The sequence below is a fragment of the Pan troglodytes genome, chromosome 6, assembly GCF_028858775.2.
Source record: "Pan troglodytes isolate AG18354 chromosome 6, NHGRI_mPanTro3-v2.0_pri, whole genome shotgun sequence".
In the NCBI taxonomy this organism is placed as follows: domain Eukaryota; kingdom Metazoa; phylum Chordata; class Mammalia; order Primates; family Hominidae; genus Pan; species Pan troglodytes.
Genome location: NC_072404.2, coordinates 93,662,712 through 93,678,843, shown reverse-complemented (window position 1 = coordinate 93,678,843; position 16,132 = coordinate 93,662,712). Strand labels below are relative to the sequence as shown.

The following is a 16,132-nucleotide window of genomic DNA, read 5'->3' as shown; positions in this document are numbered from 1 at the left end:
TACGTTCTGCTTTAGCTGAAGGTGGTCTGTCTGTCATATGTGGCACACTTGATTATGTAGTGATTAGTGACAAAAAACATGTAGATTAAGAGCTTTGCTAACATGAATATTAGCAAAGTTTAGCAACCCTACCACAGTGAATTGCATCTTTTGAAGAGGAAATCAAGTACTCTTGAGTATTGATACTTTTGATTGACATCAATATTACACTATAGAACAAAACGCACAATTAGTTTAATTAAAGTCAATCTATTGATAGCTAATCTTCAGAGAACGTTAAAGAAAGCATTGTTGTTAATACTTATGGAGCATTTATTATGCATTTAATCATAGTATTTGATCATGTTCATTTAAATAGTGATTTAATCTTCATTATAAACTGACAAGGGGTATACTATTATTTTCCTCACTTTACAGGTTAAAAAATGAAGGCCACAGTTGTGGTTGTTTGCCAAATTTTGTCCAGTGAATGCAGTGGTAGAATCAAGTTTCCAATCTAGGCAGTGTGGCTCTACTGAATACACACATACCTGCCATGCTATTCTCCCTCAGTATTAGAAATGGAAGCCCCTCTTCTCAAATGCAAAGTTCTTCAGGAAGCCTGTATGGACTTTAAACATGACTGATGTGATTTCACATTTTTTAAATCCTCAAATACTATTTTTGTATCTTTCTAAAAAGTTATGTTTTCTTTAAAATAATTGTATTAGTCTGTTCTCACGCTGCTAATGAAGACACCTGAGACTTATAATTTATAAAGGAAGGAAGTTTAAATGACTTGCAGTTCCACATGGCTGGGGAGGCCTCACAATCATGGCAGAAGATGAAGGAAGAGCAAAGGGACATCTTACATGGCAGCAGGCAAGAGAGAGAGCTTGTGCAGAGAACTCCCATTTACACAGCCATCAGATCTTGTGAAACTTATTCACTACTACCAGAGAACAGCATAGGGGAAACCTGCCCCCATGATTCAATTATCTCCACCTGGCCCTGCCCTTGACACATGGGGATTATTACAATTCAAGGTGAGATTTGGTTGGGGACATAGCCAAGCCATATCCATAATTAAACTATGAATGATGATAACAGTGAGAAAATAAGTGTATTTTATTGTGGGATGCTTGTGACAGACATTTGTTCTACAAGTATTAATTCATTTAATTCTCACAACACTATGGAGTAAGTAGTATGATATGGTTTGGCTCTGTGTCCCCACCCAAATCTCACTTTGAATTGTAACTCTCATAATCTCCATGTGTCAAGGGCAGAACCTGGTGGGAGGTAATGGAATCATGGGGGGAGTTTCCCCCATGCTGTTCTCATGATGGTGAGTGAGTTCTCATGAGATCTGATGGTTTTATAAGTGTTTGACATTTCCCCTACTTGCATTCATTCTCCATCCTGCCACCCTGTGATGAAGTGATTTCCACCATGATAAGTTTTCCAAGTCCTCCCCAGCCATGCGGAACTGTGAGTCTGTGAGTCAATTAAACCTCTTTTCTTTATAAATTATGCAGTCTCAGGTATTTCCTCCTTCTTCTTCTTTTTTTTTTTTTTTTTTTTTTTTTTTTTTTCTGTAGTCTCGCTCTGTCGGCCAGGCTGGAGTGCAGTGGCACTATCTTGGCTCACTGCAACCCCCGCCTCCCGGGTTCACACGATTCACCTGCCTCAGCCTATCAAGTAGCTGAGACTAGAGGCGTGCGCCACCACGCCCGGCTAATTTTTTGTATTTTTAGTAGAGACGGGATTTCACTGTGTTAGCCAGGATGGTTTCGATCTCCTGACCCCGTGGTCTGCCTGCTTTGGCCTCCCAAAGTGCTGTGATGACAGGCGTGAGCCACTGGTATTTCTTCATAGCAATATGAAAATGGACTAGTACCTAGTATTGCTATGTATTAGTATCATTTTACATACAATTAAACTAAGGTCACATAACTGGTTAGTTGCAGAGCAAGTATATCAACCCAGGCAGTCTGGTCTTAGATCATGTGTATTTTACTTTCTTATACTTATTGCTGATTTTACTGTGCAGAGAGATTGTGTTATATTGAGTCTCTGTTGCACTTTCATAAACTAGTATCCTAACATTTTAATTTTGGTGATAATTATAGTTCATTTTGTTTCACAAATCATGTAAATGTAACTTGGAAAAACATACAATAAAGAGCAATTTTCATGAATAAATATTTGTTGAGTTATATCTGTAATGATACAGTTAGAGTTAACCAAAAGAGAACTAATGATTATGACATGGGATTAGAATTATCAACTGGATTTAGGTTTACAATCTATGTGTTCTCCTCCATACATTGTGTCCAAATCACTTGATTTTTTCGAGGTAAACTAAAATTTCGAAAAGTGTGATTGTAATCAAACTTGTTATTATCAAATAAGAACTCTTTCCTAAAGTCAACAAGGAAGAATGAAATTCAGCTAAATACATATTGGACTAATATGAGGTAATTCACCAATATTGATGGCCAGTATATATTTAACACACCAGTGAGTCAAACATTTCTATATACCTCATCATTTCATCTTAACAATAATTCTACATGAAAATCACAATGATACTCATTTTACTAAAGAAAGAAGGAAGGCACAGAGAGATTAGACAACCTGCACTAGTGTAACACAGCAAGTAATTTGGAGAAATTTCATGTGATTTCAAATCTCCTGCTCTCTCACTACATCATGACACCCCACATTGTATAATAATTGCAATTCAACAATTGTACATAGTTTATATTTTTACTGTGAAATAAACCCATGTGCAGAAAAAAAATACTTAATTTATTTCTCAAGTACACTAAAACTTCCCTTCTGTGAACAAAATGACCTAACAAAGATACCTTAAACTGTTTGTTTATTTTGCAAATGAAATTGTATTTCACTTTTACTTTTTATAAATAATTTTACATTTCCAACTACATGCATCCAATAATATTATTAGTTGATGCTAGCAATATAAAATATATGATTAGGCTAGCATAGGAAACAACTACTTAGATTTTTTTAATAAACTTTTAGAAATTCTTTGGAGGAATTCCTGCTGAAACTTAACTTTTTCATTGTACTGGAAGAAACATATTATTTTAACTATATCCTAACAGAGTAAGCAAAAAGCCTATACATAGATTATTAATTTAAGATGGACAAAAAAGGTAATAAATTATAATACCCAGAGACAAAAAATTATTTTCTTACGGAAGGAAGGAGATTATAATATATATACCCTGTAAGGTATTATTAAGACTAACCATATTAAATTTATTACCAAATTATCTTGATGTGTGGTCAAGGGAATCAGTGCTTCCATTATCATAATCATAGTGTGGGCCCAGAAAATAAGAAACAGAAGTGTGACAGTGTCAGATATGGTAACAGAGAAGTGATTCAACTGAAGTCCTTGCTATCAGTTGGGCTCCTACTTTGGGTTTAGCAAAAAGAAATCATTTATTTTCTTGTCTTTGGCAGTGTAGTGAATTAATTCTCTGAACCACTTCTTAGAATGGTGATTTTTAAATGCGTAATATAAAATATATAGTGTTAACAAGGAAAATCCATTATATTGTGAAAATTATAAAAATATTGAAAAACACAAATTTGTGATTTAGCAATACATGTGCTTTTCATTTAAATCGTTAAATAAGAGGATCTAGTGAAAGACCTGTTAATAACACAACTTTTAAAAAGTTATGAGTATAAATGAGATTTTAAGATTTACAAAAGAAGTATATTGTGATATGAAAATATCTGCAATATATTTTGGTGATAATGTCACAGATATTGCTAATACCACTGTGGTTTGTTATCTATTTTTATAAATGAAGGAAATGCCAATCTTTAGTTAAATGTTATTTAAGAAAATTTCCAATGCAAGTTCATCTAGCAGGTGAATTTTACATGGAATTCTTGGTGGTCTGTGAATCTCCTGGCTAATAAGCCTTGGGATTCTTAGTAACTTTTACTGATGAAGTTAAGGAAATTATTATGCCACTGAAGTAAATCCTGGATATAATCTACCTCTTTACCCCCTTCCCCCTTCCTGTTTGGTGCACCAGACTTACTCAACAAAAATGCATTTGCATTTTTTACAAAAATTGCCCTTTCTTAGAGCCTAGCACCAATGAGCTGAGCACTCTGGTCTATTGACTCTTCCAGCTTTCCTTTTCCCTCTAAATATTCCTGATCACATTGATGCAAAGGCCACAGAACCTCCTAATTAAGATCTGAATCTTTTCAATCAGGTCGAATAATTTTCTAATATTGTCACTGGTTATCCAAATTCATTGAGCTTTCTCTCCCTCCATTTTCTTACCTGTACAGTGAATTTAAAATAACAAACTCACTGAAATGTTCTAAGTATTAAAATAACCAATAGGTATTAGGTGTTTTGAACAGTCCTTGAATTATAATAAATGTCCAGTAATAGTAGCTGCTGTTATTCTTACCTCTGCGCCTTGGTGCCTGATATATGACAAATTGCTAAACTAATCAACATCTATGTAGTATATTAGGAGACAATAAGTCCCTTGAAATTAAGGTTACTGTTTCATTAGCCTTGTTTATTTGCATTATCTGGTGACTTTATATCGTTTGTGATAGCCATTTACATAAATACATTGAGCAATGCATTCCCAAGATGATACCTAAATGTATAATCTGGGTATGGTGGGATTGCATATTATCACCCAAGTCACAAGATAAGAGTGGCTGTTGAAAAATATTATTGAGCAATATAAGTGTACAGGAAAGGCTTTTTATGCCCACTGATCCATCAGCTCTGTTCTATCAATCTCATTGAGTATAAAACCAAGAAATCATTTATTCACCCAAGTTGCAAATACAGAACGTTTAATGGTTTCCTTATTTAAACTGTGTTTCAAAATTGTCATCACAAATCATCACTATTAACAGTTAGTTGGTGATTATCAATTTGGTATTAACATGTAATAGCTAAAGCAATCATGGCACTAAATATAAAAATGTATATTTTTATTTTTAAGTGCATGTTTTTCTTTTATTTTAAATGTTAAAAAAGAACAATATTGTACTAACTGCCTAAGAATTTGTTATTGTTTATTCATTTTAATGGCTAAAAAATGGAGGCCTGGATATGACCTAAAAACATTTTATGGACAACTCTCTTTTTTTGTTTGTTTCTTTTGCTTATTTTATTATTCACGCTATTTTTATGGCATAACAATACACCAGTTGTCTCTAGATAAATTGAATTTTAAGAAACAAATATACCTTAAATCATATTTTTTTCAGAGCTTACCCAGAAATCAGATATTTTTAATACTGTTTTGCATTTTCAAGACTTCCTAAAGTAGTTTCATTTTCATGGAGTTTTTCCTAAGAAATGCTGTCTACCAGAGAACAGTTATTTCAGTTAAATAATTTATTGGCAACTCAACAACCACAATAGCTGATGAAATATGTTGAGACAAGGAATAGTCAAGTATGGTGAATGTGAACTAAACCACAAATTTTAGAATAGGAAAAGCAGATGCCTGGAAAAATGAAGAATAATATCAATAAAATCATGTTATATTTGTTTTTAATATTTTAAGCTGAGAAATAGTGATATTTAGGTAAGAAAAGATTTTGTAAAAATATAAGTTAAAATATAAAAAGAAGGAAGCTATCTTATGATAAAGCTCTATTCCACACACATATAAAAAGCCTTAGACTTACTTCAACACCTAGATAGGGTGATGGACAGAAATAAATGAATTTTGATAGAGTATGCTGTCACTGATACATAGCATCATGTGTGACTATCATATAGTCCATATTTTATTCTCTACACACAGTACTTCTATCTCTAGAAAATCAGAGAGTGAAACAGAAAATAAAATGTAGGAGAAAAAGTAAAGGAGTGTTCTCAGTTTTACTGTACTAACAATCACCATTAGTGACCCAGTTTTGTTTTATATTTTTCCCTTCCAAGGAAAGAATCTGTATACTCCCATAAGTTTTGTATAAAAGTCCCTCAAGGCTACATTGTGACTATGCTTCTTTGGGACAAATTTAGCCTGAGGGATAGAAAGAGTTTTTAGGGTCCATAAGCCAAATCTCACATTAATATGGAGAAGTGCCCTATTATGATGATGGGTACCAGCTAATAGTAGAATTTCCTAATGTGCGAAAAAAAAAATGTTTTTGCTGTTATCACAAGCTTTGTGCTGGGCGTACTGGTTTATTTTGGAGCCTGCAACTTGTGAAAGCTTCACCTTTTCCATTTTTAGAAAATGTGAAGCAGCAAAAAGGTTTTTGACAAACCGCAGATCCTGCAGTTTAATCGGCTTGATTGTGGGCGCCCCGCAACCTCTCCTTGTCCTTTATTTTCTTGGACCACTAACTTTTGGAAAAAAAAATCTGCTTCTGGATTATAGCTTTAAAAGAAAGTAATAGAATGTGATTATGGAAGATAAAAAAATCCACTTTATAAAAATATCATCAAGTAACAGGAGAGAAGATTCGCAGGAGCTCTTCAATGGTAAATCTCTCTTTCTCTTTCTATCTCTATCTACTCTCTTAATGCTTCCAAGCATAATTTTAATATATAGACTTATAGCACCTCTTTTATCTTGTTAATGGTGGACTTCATAGGGTGGTAATATACTATGTATGATCCAAAAACTAAGGAGTTTTTTGTATATTTGTAAGTGAATTTTTACTTTGTGTACATTTGTTCTGTGCATTGTGAAATAACTCTTTTTTTTCATTTTAAGGATTTTAAAGTATCGTTACTTGAAAATATTAACTAATTTATTTCCAAGTAACTCTTTATATTGGTGCTTACTTTGGATTTAATTTGGTTACAATAATTATACTGCAACTTAAAAATTATACATAATAAATTAACCAGTGGTCTTTCTAATTTGAGATATTTTATCACAGTTAACTTCTCTCAAATTAAAATGAAAAAAGACGATAAATGAAGTTTAGTTTGAAAACAGGGAGCACTTTTTTTTTTTTTTTTTTTTGAGATAGAGTCTTCCTATATTGTGCAGGCAGGCCTTCAAGTGAACTTCTGGGCACCAGAAATCCTCCTGCCTCAACTTCGTGAGTAGCTGGGACTACAGATGTGCACCACTGCTCCCATTCTTTTTCTAAATAACAAAAGAGAAAAGAAAATAAAATTAGAGGAAGAAAGACAGAATTTTAAAAGAAAAAATATATATTAGTAATACAAAAAATACCTAAAATCATAAAATGTGAAAAAGAGTAATCCCTACAATTGTATCCAATGCATATATTTAGATTAATAATCAGATTATCGAGTGAATTTGTAGTTAAAATTAAATAGCATCAAAACATCTTAATATAAAACCTAGTTATCACAGTAATCTATTTGAATGTAATTGAAATAAGTTTTTGCATAAAATTTTATGAAGAATTTTTTTGCCGCCCCTCCTCAGAAATTCTTAACCATATGTCTACTGAAACATTTGCTAGATTTAGTTATTTAGAACAAGAATATGTAGTTTATTACATTTATCAGTTTCATCTTTTTTTTAAGAGAGGATGAAATCTGAGAAAGATTTAAGTCACCAAAGATTTCTTACATAATTAGTTTAGAAAGAGATAAACTATTTGAAGTCTGTTTTTAACCAGAGACCATCTAGATGATTTTTTATTTGTTTCTATACAATGATTATATGACTTAATAATCATACCTGCTATTTTAAAAACAGAGCTCAAAATCCTGCGTATTGTTATTGTGTCGATCATCCAAGAAGAAGTACAAAATGTGTATACTCTTATATATTGTGGTCTTTCCTTCATGGGGTTTGTGCCTGCAGTTGTAGTGTCATTAATGAAACTAAGATTTTCAAAAGTTAAAAAAAATCTGGAGGAGAATATTTCGTGTCCTCTCCAGCCTAATCGTCTGCTATTTCATATCATACCTGTTCAGTGATCTGACAAATTTACTGATTACATTTATAATCTTTAAATTTCTACTTGATACAATGTTTAATCTTTTGGAGTTTGATATTGGTAAGGTTAATTACCCTTCTGGAAATGATTGACTTGTTGATCTCATTCCACCAGCTAGAACAGTGAGTAGAAAATTATTCGTAGCAAACCAAAAGCTTCTCCAGATAATATTTTCAGTTAATGTGTTATTTATTCTTCATGATTTTATAGTACTATGTTGGATTTATTATGAGACTAAAACAAATCAAATTACTTTCCTCATTAGTTTTTCATTGTTTTCCTCCCATTTATATTTAAAGAAAACCAGCTTTTACTTGAAAAAATGACTTTCTAATCGAGTCTTAGCTGGCAATTTCCTCAAATTCTTGCTGTATTAAGGCAGACACAGTATAAAATCAATCTTGTCTAAAACAAGCATTGCTTGATTGAGCAAAAGTGACTATTGTCTCTGATATGCTATCTTCTATACGCCTTTTGCATCCGTGCACTTTCTATTGCATAGTTCAGTGAGTCTAGAATAAGTTGTACTATGGTAACAAATGATCTCAACATCTATCTATATAGCTTATTACAACAAAGTTTATATATTGCACACATTATATGTCTATCATGGACAGCTTTGGCTCTGCACCATCATTCTAAAATGAAGAACCAACCCCAATCTGAGACATACTAGTCTTATGGCAGAAAGAAAAGAGCAAGAGCAGAACAATGAGCTGGATCTTAAAGCTTCTGCTCAGATGTGGCACAGGTTACTTGCAGTCATGTCCCATTACACTACATGTCATATGACTAAGTATAAAATCAGTGGTGTGGCAAGTGTAATCCTATTGCACGGGTGTCTGTTTGTAATGTTTTTGTCTCTGATATTACCAAAGAACTAAACCATTGATTATGACAATCTCTGCCTTAATTAAAGTGTTATGTCTTTATCTAATTGCAAAACTAGATATACTCACTGACTGAATTCTGAGAGGATTTTATAGACATCAGACTATTAAAATGTCTAGGATATAGACCAATTTTAGAATGAATTTGAGAAGCTATCATACACACATAGAAAGGGTAAAAATGTTGAGTATTATATTTGTAAAATGATAATCCATTTTCACTCACCATAAGTCACATTTGGGCATACACTTCAAGACCTTGCTATCATAAACTCATTCAACGAGCACAGTTTTATCTATTACTTTAAGTGTAAAACTGTATATGGTGCCGTCCAACTGAAGAAGAAAAAAATACCAGTTTCTTATCAGATAATGTAAAGAATGAAAGCCTATTGTTAAAATGATTAAGACCACAGAGGAGGAAACTAAGTAATTAACTTCATTTATTCCCGAAGAACTATGAGTCAATATTTTTGTTCTCACAGAATTACAAAACAAATAGCTTACGTGAGAGGGCTTATAGAAGTACAATTTTACTCTTCCTATGATTTTAGCTGTTTTACTTTCAAAATTGGATTCTGTGGCTTAGGATGACAACAGAACTTCAGAAAAAAATAAGTATTTAAAATCATCAAGCTGATATTCTCAAAAAGTAATGACAAATACCAATGCATGATGTAATTAGAGTCAAGTGTATAGTGTGATTAAAGAGAAATATTTTATACATACTATTTCAAAGAGAAGAATAATAAAACTATACTGCAAATAATTTTAGAATACGAGACAGTGCAAACATTAGGAAGGTTCCAAAATAGTGATTGTACCAAGGTTCATAACTGTAGCCAAGAAAGACTTTCTTATCAGGAGTCACATATAGTTATATATATAAATATATATATATATACACACATATATAATACATATATATACATCTAAAATATGTATATACATATACATCTTCCCAGCCTCTCATAAGAGAAAAATGGAAGGCGAGATGGATGGAGAGAAGAGAAAGAGAGGGAAATATTTTAAATTTGGAACTTTTCTAGCAATATCAATGACAGCTTTAAGTCTTTCCAATAATTTCACTATGTTATTTTAAAAGAAAATGACCAGTGTAAGTTGCAGTTATAACTGCTAGTAAATCATGGCTTAATGAAAACAATTATATTATATAGAATATATATTATACATATATATACACTTATATATGTGTATGTATACCTACATATATAATATACATACACATCTATATACACATGTATAATGTATATTATATACAGTATGTAACATATATGTGTGTATACGTGTGTGTGTGTATATACATATATATGTATATATATATACATATATATAACAACATATATATGTATATATATATATATACACATATATATATATATATAACAACATCAAAATATCTTCTGAAAGAAATAGGGACTCCAGAAACGTTGGTCGTACTGAACACTTGGGCACTTGGGTGATTTAGATTCAAAGGTTGCCTAATTAAAATGATAGCAAAGCATATACAAATCAACTAATAAGGATTCTCCAAAGAGTGTTTGTGTACACGCGTGTGTGTACAAGCACACAAATGTGTACATATGCATATATGTTGTGAATATGTATTTTGTATTTAATACTGTATGTTTCATAAGGTATATATACATGTAAATAATGTGTATATATTATAAAATACATATATATGAAAGTTTACAAGATCTTAATATATGAATAAACTCAAACATTTAAGCTCCAGGTTATTTTAGTTGTATGATAGTTTATAGAATTTCTGTTTATTTTCTAAGGGAAATGTTGTTTCAGTGTAATTTTTTTAAAAGCCTTCAGGGATGATCTTTTACCACTGGGCCTTTCTTCATGACCTTTTCATGAACCAAAACTGTCCCAAGAAATTTGTCCAGGCTGATGTAAAGTCTGCTGAAAAAGGCACTAAGAACTTTTTTTAAGGCAGCAATTTTCCTAAAGAATCTTAAATGAAGGACACATATGTTAATTTTCTATTTGTATATTCTTTATGATCTCACTGAAAAATAAAAATGATAAAATTTTGAGTTTCAGGTTTCTACTCTAGTGACCATCAACAAAAAATTAGGTTTAGAAGTTGCTTACTTAAAAGATAGATGCCATACACATTCATGACCAATTACATTTATTTTCAGCCTGTGTTAGAGGCAGTATAAGACGAGATGATACAGAGGTATTGTAGGTCCTCTGATGTCCTAGGTGTCATTTCTTTGTTTTGATGGCGTCACCCCATAATATTTTAAATACGTGAAAATTTACCTTTGCCCAATATTAAGCATTATGGGTTTTCATATTTGCAAAATTGGAAAGCATTTTATAAATGTGTGTTTTCACTTCATTGCAATTGTCTGTAATCTTAAAAAATAATTATTATGCATATTGGGAGATACTTGCAAAGGGAGAAAATCTTAACTATGAAAAGGTTTCAATTGCACAACTGAGAAGTTTGAGAGGTAAATTAATAGACATTTAGTTAAAATTTCTTAGTTTTTAATTTGCATATCTTTTTTCATAGAAACTAAAACATTTTTCACAATTTAAATATTTTTCTGGTTGCTGGAAAAGTGTACTTGCCTTCCCTGAGCAATGTTCTATGGTGCCTCATGTATATACCAACCCCTGAAGGGTGTACTATAAATCTTTACCATTCATCTTTAGTCTTCTCTTCATAGACTTGGGAGCACAAAAAACCCTGTAATCTGGTTTAGATTATTACTTCTACATTTGCTAAGCATTCAGTATATATGGCCATCATTATACTCATCACATACTACAGTGTACTAACTTATTTGTGTGACTCCCTCTGTAAAACAGAGGAAAGGAGATGGGAGCACATTCCTTCATTTACTCAAATACATACATTTATTCTAATAGAGACATTCACAGAAAGTGTATATTTGTTAGATATTTTCGAATGTAACTCCCTGAAGGGCACTGTTCTATTCACTGAGGATATGGAAGCAACTAAAAAACAAGTCCCAGCTGGCCAGAAGGTTATAGTTTGGTTGTATGTCTAATTTAATTTTGCACCTAAAACCTTGCCTGATATGGTATGTTTAACAAGTATTTTCAGATTATTAATAAAATATTGAAATTGCATGTTTAAAGATAAGATTGTTTGAAATTACTTAAATTTGCATAATTTTAGTGTACATTCAATATTCAGTGTAACAACTTCAAGCCATTAGAAATATATATATATATATATATATATGTATATATATATAACATCTACTAATTCTAATAAAAATCACTTGGAAATCTGCATGTAAATGAAATTAAACCTTAATTGATTTGTTTTTAATTTATTTATATCTATTGCCCAAATTACCTCATCTTCCCACCCTCTCATGAGAGACAAATGGAAGGCGAGATGGATGGAGAGAAGAGAAAGTGAGGGAAATATTTTAAATTTGAAATGAAATTTTCTAGCAATATTAATGACAGCTTTAAATCTTTCCAATAATTTCACTATGTTATTTTAAAAGAAAATGACCAGTGTAAGTTGCAGTTCTAACTGCTAGTAAATCATGGCTTAATGAAAACAGTTACAGCAGAAAGTATAATGTTTTATTTGTTCTTAGTATGGCCCCGTAAGAACTAGCAGACATCAGATTTGTCAAAGTCACAACTCCTTTAGAATTTCCAGGAGAACACCAGGATCAAAGAAAAGAAATAGATAAGATAAAGAATTATCATCTATTTGTAATAGGAGTTTCCCATTTAAGTTTTACTTGTTACTATCATTTTAGAACAAGTGAAAAGTATGCTTGTTAGGAATCTTTACCTGACACTAATGGAACCTCTTTTGACAGATTTTTTTAAACAAAAATTATATGGTGTGAATAAAAAAAAAAAAACAACTGTCAGGTTGGATCAGTTATTTTGTATCTGCCGGTACCTGCTTGGCTCACATAATTTCCCCAAAGATAGGTGAAAAACTCATTTGTACAAGCAGATTCTCTACATTATTAGAGAAGATGTATATTTTTTCTTGTCAGACATGTATATTCTAATTATCATTATACTACTGAATTCAACAATATTCTGTGTGTCAGAGTGATATTTTCAACCAGCATGATGACTGCATTGAGTCAATGTGGAATAGAGATACCTGAAATAGTTAAAACCTCCATTGTGTAATTAGGCTATTTTAATTATACTTAATGTAGCTTATGTATGTTTTCTACAATATTTTGATTTGATCAATGCACTTTTCAAAAATAGGAATTGTATTTTATAGATCTTGCCAATGTTTGTAGTTTGTCTTATCGTTTAAATTTGGTTTATAGTTATAAGCATATTTTATTTTACATCTTCATATTTCTCTCATCACCCTTCTCTCACTCATTGCTTGCTGACTTTATTGCTGTTTCTGGAATAGTCAATGCATGATCTTGCCTCAGGGTCTTTGTATTTATTGCTCCGTCGATTTAGAAAACACTTCATCAAAATATTAGCATAGTCTTCCTTCAGGTTTCAGATAAAATATTACCAATACAGAAGACTGCCTTGACCATCCCAAGCAAATGAATACTAGGATTCCTTCTATCCTATTATTTCATAACACTGTGTATGTCAGAAAGAAGCCCACACGTGGTATATGTTCTACAGACCACTGCTGGTTAGGGTCAAGGGAGAAAGGCTGACTCATTGCTAGCCTAGAAGGGTCCATCAGTAGAAGTCAAGAGGAATTTACACACCCTTTGCTGGGTCAGAGAGGTCCATCATCAAGAGTTAAGTGGACACCTGAACAATCTGAACACTCCTGACATGACTTTACAACCATCTCTCTGCTCCCACTGACCTTCATAGCCTCATCATTATTGTCTGCTTAGGAAAAATTAGGACTTAACTCATCATGTTCATTTTCTCATTTTATGTCAGTCACCAGAAGGAACTCAGAACTTCCAAGTCATTCCTGATCCCTAAGACTCTAATCCTCATCCTTTAATTTTCTCTGTCTCTGGATACTCTTTCACTATCCTCTCCGGAACTCAACAACAAAGCCCTTTTATCTTTCACTTTTGTATATTTCCCCCTTATAATCACCCCAAATGAAGCCTGATGACTCTGCATCACACAGCGGCTTTTAAAAGGTGGATATTTTAGCAGGGCGTGGTAGCTCACGCCTGTAATCCCAGCACTTTTGAAGGCCGAGGCAGGCGGATCACCTGAGGTTAGGAGTTAAAGACCAGCATGGCCAACAGGGTGAAACCCCGTCTATACTAAAAATACAAAAGTTAGCCAGGTGTGGTGGCAGGCACCTGTAATCCCAGCTACTTGGGAGACTGAGGCAGGAGAATTGCTTGAACCCGGGAGGCAGAGGTTGCAGTGAGCAGAGACGGCGCAATTGCACTCCAGCCTGGGTGACGAGGGTGAAACTCCATCTCAAAAAAAAAAAAGAAAAAAAAGAAAAAAAAAGTGATATTTCTCTCATACTCCACTTAAGTCACTGAGATTGGGATTGGGATAACGTTCTTTGCTCCTCAGTGCCGCTTCCTGATCAGTACCATTTCTCCTCCCTAAAATCTCCTAGCTATGTTCTCCAGACATCAGTAGATATTCTCTGCTACTCTGCTACTACCCCTTAGAGAAGTCTTCCACCAACCTCTGGCCCCTTCCCGACTTCTGTTAAGATTTTAGCTGTAGCTCACTGTCACTCTCTTCAACTCCATTCTTGTCATATATTATGGCAATTCCAATATCCACCCAGATGAGTCTTCAAAAATTCTAGTTTCTCAGTTGATTGACTCCTCTCCCACAAAGAACTTGTTTTCCATCTAATCACTAACTTCAGATAATTTCACCATCTATGATGCATGTATCCAAGGGATGTTTGGTATGGTATTGACATTTGACTTTTAAATGCTTGTATATACATTTGGGGTACCATTTTCTGATAACTTACCTATACACCTAGCATAAATTCTTTGCTTAAAATAATTCACTAAATTTTACTAATCCTATCACACAGTAAGGGATCCAATAAATGTCTGCCAAAAAATGCATATAGGATAATATATTCTATTTTTTAAATATATGGTAATATAGAAATATTCTATAGTTCCCAAAATAGTACAGTAAGAAAAAACAAAGGTTGGAAAGAAATACTACTTTAGAACCTGTATCTTTTTTCTTTACTTTAATAAGATTAAAATGTTTAATAAGGTTAATAACTTAACTAATGAATCTCCATTGCATACTTTTTTGTTTTCACCAAATTTTACTTTTTTTTCAAATATATTAAATCCTCGGCCCAGCTTTGAATTGTCTTTACTTTCTTTTCTAAGTTATTTACATTATTTATTCAACTATGAAATTGTACAATTAATGTTACAAAGCATCTATTTTCGTATAATGAAATTTTCCAAAGCACATTTTAAATTTCATGTTTGAAAAATTCTGTTGTTTAAAATTTCTATTTACTTTAAATATTTGGTATATTTCCTTTATCCAGAAAAAAAGGAAAAGCTTTTGTTAAAGTGAAATCCGGTTACTTACTAACAGTGTCATGAAATTACTGCTTAGCTGGGTTGTCAGTGTGAGCCTTTCATCACCAGTGGTGAAAAATGTTAATGACATCATAGTATTATGGGCAAATCAATAGAACATGTTAGTGTTTTACCTAATTCTCAAATAAATCAGTTATTCTTTAGTAGAGCCAGAGCCTAAATACTGAATTTTTTCAAACTACATCAAATCCGATTAGTGATTACAAATTGTCATTTGTTTGGATAAGCCAGAGTAAAATGTTTGCCAAATTCAGTACCTGCCTTCCATAATTCCTTTACCTTCATACATTACATTATCCCACACAAGATAGAGGGGTTGTTTGAAGAAATTTAAACTGACTTTTAATTAAGTGGAGCATATATTAATTGATTGGTAATTGTTTGATTTATATTAAATTTTAAGAATAAACTTGTTTATTTTTATAGGGTATTTAAAGTGCCCAGGTACTTACAATAACAAGTTGGACTGAACACATTGTATCTCAGGAATTAAGAATTTTTCCTAAAAGAAGGTAAGATAATTAAACTTATACACATTGGCATGTTAATAAGTTTTAGTGAAAATTTAGAGATACTACTACACTTCTGTGGCATATAATTTATAAGATAATTTTTAAAAATTAAGAGCACTTTCTTTTTTTGTTTATATAGTCTTCTGTAGAATTATTTGGGTAGATGAGGGGGCTCCAACATTTAAAATAAAAATCAGTTTGTAGGAATTGCCATTTG

The 16,132-nt window shown here is 32.3% G+C and overlaps 1 protein-coding gene across 4 annotated transcripts in view; it reads left to right on the top strand.

The window, feature by feature from the left end:
• Positions 1–16,132, top strand: part of SEMA3A (semaphorin 3A) — a 554,212-nt gene that overhangs the window by 189,791 nt on the left and 348,289 nt on the right. For 3 of the 4 annotated variants that reach the window (XM_054687612.2, XM_009453467.5, XM_054687611.2), the window contains exon 3: positions 15,830–15,915. The gene's annotated coding sequence lies outside the window, so the exon portion shown is untranslated. Of the gene's footprint in view, positions 1–6,354; positions 6,509–15,829; positions 15,916–16,132 lie in introns of those variants that run through there. The other variant, XM_016957659.4, reaches the window with a different exon arrangement.